At 48.2% G+C, this 5,144-nt stretch overlaps 1 non-coding gene across 1 annotated transcript; it reads left to right on the top strand.

The window, feature by feature from the left end:
• Positions 1-4,832: 4,832 nt before the first annotated feature.
• On the top strand, positions 4,833-4,905 carry TRNAG-UCC (transfer RNA glycine (anticodon UCC)). Its single transcript has one exon. It is a non-coding gene; the product is annotated as a tRNA-Gly (tRNA).
• The last annotated feature ends 239 nt before the right edge of the window (positions 4,906-5,144 follow it).

Genomic DNA, 5,144 nt, shown 5'->3' with positions numbered 1-5,144 from the left:
CAGGGGACGCGGGTTCGTGCCCCGGTCCGGGAAGATCCCACATGCCACAGAGCGGCTGGGCCCGTGAGCCATGGCCGCTGAGTCTGCGCGTCCGGAGCCTGTGCTCCGCAACGGAAGAGGCCACAACAGTGAGAGGCCCGCGTACCGCAAAAAAAAAAAAAAAAAAAGAGGCACTTAGGACACAGACAAGCAAAGAGGAAAGACAATATGAAGATACAGTTCATCTGCAAGTCAAGGAGAGAGGCCCCAGAAGAAAGCAACCCTGGGACTTCCAGCCTCCCCAGCTGTCAGACAATACATTTCCATTGCTTAAGCGGCCTAGTCTGTGGTACTTTGTTATGGCAGCCCTAGCAAACTAATACTGGCCCCTACGTACCCAGCCAGCTTTAATGTCTCTACAAAGCTCCCTTTACTAAGTTTCTAGAACTTGCCTTGCTCCCTCCCACTATGTATCCGTACCAATCTATTCCCAACCTTCTTTCCCTTGCCTGTTCCCACCACAGAAGTGAAATACTAGCTTTCCCAGCATCCCTTGCACCAAGGGATGGTCATATGATCATAGACCAAGGAGCTATGAGGGGAAGGCTGCAGGGAGGCCTCTGGGAAAGATGTCCTGGGTTTTCTGGATAAGTCAGGCTTCTGCTTGGTCCTCCCTACCTCCTGCCTTTGAAAACCATCCTTATGTCTGGAGCTGGGCTGATAAGAGGACAGGCCTGAGCACAAGAAGTAATGTACAGAAGATGGTAGAGCAGAAAGAGCCTCAAAGACAGAGTGCAAGAACTGGCCCAGTGCCAGCAGCCACCACCTCCATATTTTTTGTTGTATGAGAAAAAACAAAAACACCCAATTGTTTTAGCCACTGGCAGTCAGATTTTGTTTCTTGAAGCCAAAAGCATTTCTAACCAATGTATGACTTAAGGCTTTACACATGCTATTCCCTTCTGTGGAATGCTATTCCCTCCTCTCCCCAACCTTCAGACCTCAGCTCAAGTATCACTTTCTTGGGGAAGTGTTCTCTAGGCTCCTGACCAAGTCCAACCCCTCTGATCCACTCTCACACTCCAATTCCCCATCCTTCATAACACCTGTCATGATGGAAACATTATGTTTGTTTGTGTATGATTATCTGAATGTCGGTCTTCCCCCCAAAATCTCTTGAGAGCAGGGACTGTATTTATATTTGTTCACTGTTGTACCACCAGTATCTATGACACTCAATATGTGTAGAATGAATGAATGAATGAATGTCAAAAAGGTCCAATCCCAGGACATGCATTCATTCAAACTAGAGCAGTGTCTGGTGCATCATTTCAGTTCAATAAATATATGTCTAATGAGTGAATGAATGGGGGAAACAAAGGTGAAAAGTAGCAGCACCTGTCCTCAAGGAATTTAGAAGCTAAGAGGGGAAGCAGACCCCAAAGCAGAACATTTTACTGGGAATGTGCAGTGGTAGAGGCACCTGCAAGGTGCTGTCAGAGGTCAGAGAAGCAGCCATTATGCCAGACTGATTGAGAGTGAGGGTAGCAGGGAAGGTGCCACATGAGCTGAGCCAGCCGTGTGCCCTTGCTGCAGACTGCAGATACACAGGCGTGGAGCTCAGGGACCGGATGGTGGAGGAGGGCAGCTGGAAGCAGTTCTACATTCACTGTTGAAGCATAAAATCCTCGGCAGGAAAGGGCAGGCTGCAGCCAGCTCTGGGGGAGGTGGGGAGGGCAGGGAGGGGTTGGACTTGGCCTGCAGGCAGTGGGGAGCCCTGGGAAGGTCTTGGGCAGGAGCCTGGCGCCGGTGCAGGTGGTCAGATCACAATCTAGCAGCAGAAGAAAGGTAGCTCTGAGTCCTGAGCTGCCAGCTTCACCGTGGTTACCTACCCTTCTAACTGGGATGATTCTGAGTCCCAGGCAAGGTTTCTCCACACAAGCTGTTCCGAAAAACAAATCAACCCTGTTAACTGAGTCAAGGAAATGGGTCCTGACCATTCATCAAGGACTCTGGCACCTGCCCCGCAGTCTCTCCACCCCAGGCCAGACCAGAAGGTCAGTTGTCTTTAAAATCCACGAGGAGACTTCCCTGGTAGTCCAGTGGTTAAGACTCCGAGCGTGGGTTCGATCCCTGGTCGGGGAACTAAGATCCCACATGCCACGCAGCATGGCCAAAAAAATAAATAAAGCAAAGCAGTATGCTAACACATATATATGGAATTTAAGAAAAAAAAATGTCATGAAGAACCTAGGGGTAACACAGACCTACTAGAGAATGGACTTGAGGATATGGGGAGGGGGAAGGGTAGGCTGTGACAAAGCGAGAGAGACATGGACATATATACACTACCAAACGTAAGGTAGATAGCTAGTGGGAAGCAGCCACATAGCACAGGGAGATCAGCTCGGTGCTTTGTGACCACCTAGAGGGGTGGGATAGGGAGGGTGGGAGGGAGATGCAAGAGGGAGGAGATATGGGGATATATGTATAACTGATTCACTTTGTTGTAAAGCAGAAACTAACACACCATTGTAAAGCAATTATACTCCAATAAAGATGTTAAAAATAAATAAATAAAATAAACTAACTCACTTTAGAGATTAAAATAAAAAAGCAAATCAAATCCACGGGGACCACCCTGACTCCAGTTTTCCATGCACTCACCCTCAGGGGCCATTTCCTACCTTAAAAAAAAAAATCCCTACTATATATAAAATAGATAACCAACAAGGACCTACTATATAGCACAAGGAACTGTATTCATTATTTTGTAATAACCTATAAGGGAAAAGAATCTGAAGAAAAATTAGATATACATGTATGCATAACTGAATCACTTTGCTGTACACCTGAAACTAACACAACATTGTAAATCAACTAGACTTAAATATATATATATATATATATATATATATATATATATATCTCCAACTTAAAAAAAAAATCCCAGATACCTTCTCTACTGTTTATACCCAGGTCTTTTCAGCCCCCTAACTGCTCTACCTCCAGCCACTGCTCTTATAGCCCATTCTCTAGGGGTTTCAGGGACAATCATCCTGTGAGCCCAAGACCCCCCAAGAAAATGCCACTTGTCATAAAATCTTTCTTGGTCATCAGATCCTGCCCTAAATCAATGAAAAGCTTCAGGCTTTAAATAGAAAGCTGAGACTTCCCTGGTGGCGCAGTGGTTAAGAATCCACCTGCCAATGCAGGGGACATGGGTTTGAGCCCTGGTCTGGGAAGATCCCACAACTAAGGATCAACTAAGCCCATGTGCCACAACTACTGAGCCTGCGCTCTAGAGCCCGTGAGCCATGACTCCTGAGCTTGCATGCCACAACTACTGAAGCCCGTGCAGCTAGAGGCTGTGCTCCGCAACAAGAGAAGCCACTGCAGTGAGAAGCCTGAGCACCGCAATGAAGAGCAGCCCCTGCTTGACGCTGCTAGAGAAAGCCCGCGAGCAGCAATGAAGACCCAACGCAGCCAAAAATAAATAAATAAATAAAATTTTAAAATAAAAAATAAATAGAAAGATAGAAAGCTGGCCGATTCCATTTGATTATACTCTGGCAATGGGGATTCTGGTTCCAACACTGCATTTGAAATGTAAAAATGTGTGGTGTGATCCAAGTGTCCATCAACAGATGAATGGATAAAACAAAACGTGTTTAACATTCCCTGGTAGTCCAGTGGTTAGGGCTCCGCATGTCCACTGCAGGGGGCATGGGTTCGATCCCTAGTCTGGGAACTAATACGATGCAATGAATATGATTCAGCTTTAAAACAGAATGAAGGGCTTCCCTGGTGGTGCAGTGGTTGAGAGTCCGCCTGCCGATGCAGGGGACGCGGGTTCGTGCCCCAGTCCGGGAAGATCCCACATGCCGCGGAGCGGCTGGCCCGTGAGCCATGGCCGCTGAGCCTGCGCGTCCGGAGCCTGTGCTCCACAATGGGAGAGGCCACAGCAGTGAGAGGGCCACGTACCGCAAAAAAAAAAAAACAGAATGAAATTCTGACACATCTCCAACATGGATGAACCTTGAGGACATTATGCTAAGTGAAATGAGCCAGTCACAAAAGGACAAATCCTGCATGATTCTGCTTATATGAGGTACCTAAACTAGTCAAATTCATAGACAGAAAGTAGAATGGAGGTTGTCAAGGCCAGGGGAGGGGAGAAGCAGGGAACTGGGAGAATGGGTACCAATTTTCAGTTGGGGATGGTGAAAAGTTTGTGGAGATGAAGGATGTCATTATGGTTGCACAACAGTATGAATGTGCTCACCACTGCGAACTCTACGCTCAGGAACGCTTAAGGTGGCCAATTTTGTATTATGTGTAACTTAACACAATTAGAAATTTCAAAAATATGAATGGGTTTAGGAGTATTTGGAACAGATAACACATACACAGTCGAGTGCCTGTTCTGTGTGAAGCCCTGTGTGAGTCAGAGCTGCACCAGGAGCCCAGTGTGCTCATCAGGAAGGCAGACATCACTGGAAAGAGGATCCAGTACCGGGCACTGCAGGCAGCTACCAAATAAGGAGGTGTATGAGATATAAATAGCTGCTAAGACTGGTTGAGGCATGCCCTGACTTTAAGACCAGCTCAGCTGTTAGCTACCTGGGATACACTGGGCTCTAGCTCAGTGTGTTTCCTCCCTCCTCACACCCCACCTGTCCTGCCAAGGCCTCCAGCTGCTCCCTCCCTCTTGCATCTGCCCAGTGGCCCCATCAGCTGAAGGCCCTGGGATCCCGCCCTGACCGGGCATAATAGACACACTTCCTGGTTGCGGCCACAGGTGCTCCAGCAGGTAGTCAAGTCTGGGGTCAGAAGGGACCTCTTCAGGGACCTCCCTGGTGGTCAAGTGGTTAAGACTCTGCACTTCCAATGCAGGGGGCCCAGGTTTGATCCCTGGTTGGGGAACTAAGGTCATCCCACATGCCACATGGCGTGGCCAAAGAATAAAAAATAATTAAGAAGGGACCTCTTCACCTACTTTACAGATGGGGAAATGGAAGGGCTGGAGGCGAGGAGCTGTGCCCCAAGTTCCACCGTCACCCGGAGGCAGAGCTGGGTGAGGATGTTCCATGCCTCCCTCTCTCCCAAACCTCACTGTCCTTTTGGTGCCAGGGCCTTCCCGGGGGACAGGTAAGAATCCGGAG

The sequence above is a fragment of the Globicephala melas genome, chromosome 9 (genome assembly GCF_963455315.2).
Source record: "Globicephala melas chromosome 9, mGloMel1.2, whole genome shotgun sequence".
NCBI classification, from domain to species: Eukaryota; Metazoa; Chordata; class Mammalia; order Artiodactyla; family Delphinidae; genus Globicephala; species Globicephala melas.
Note: the sequence above shows the minus strand (reverse complement) of the source record. Positions and strands in the feature narration are given on the sequence as shown.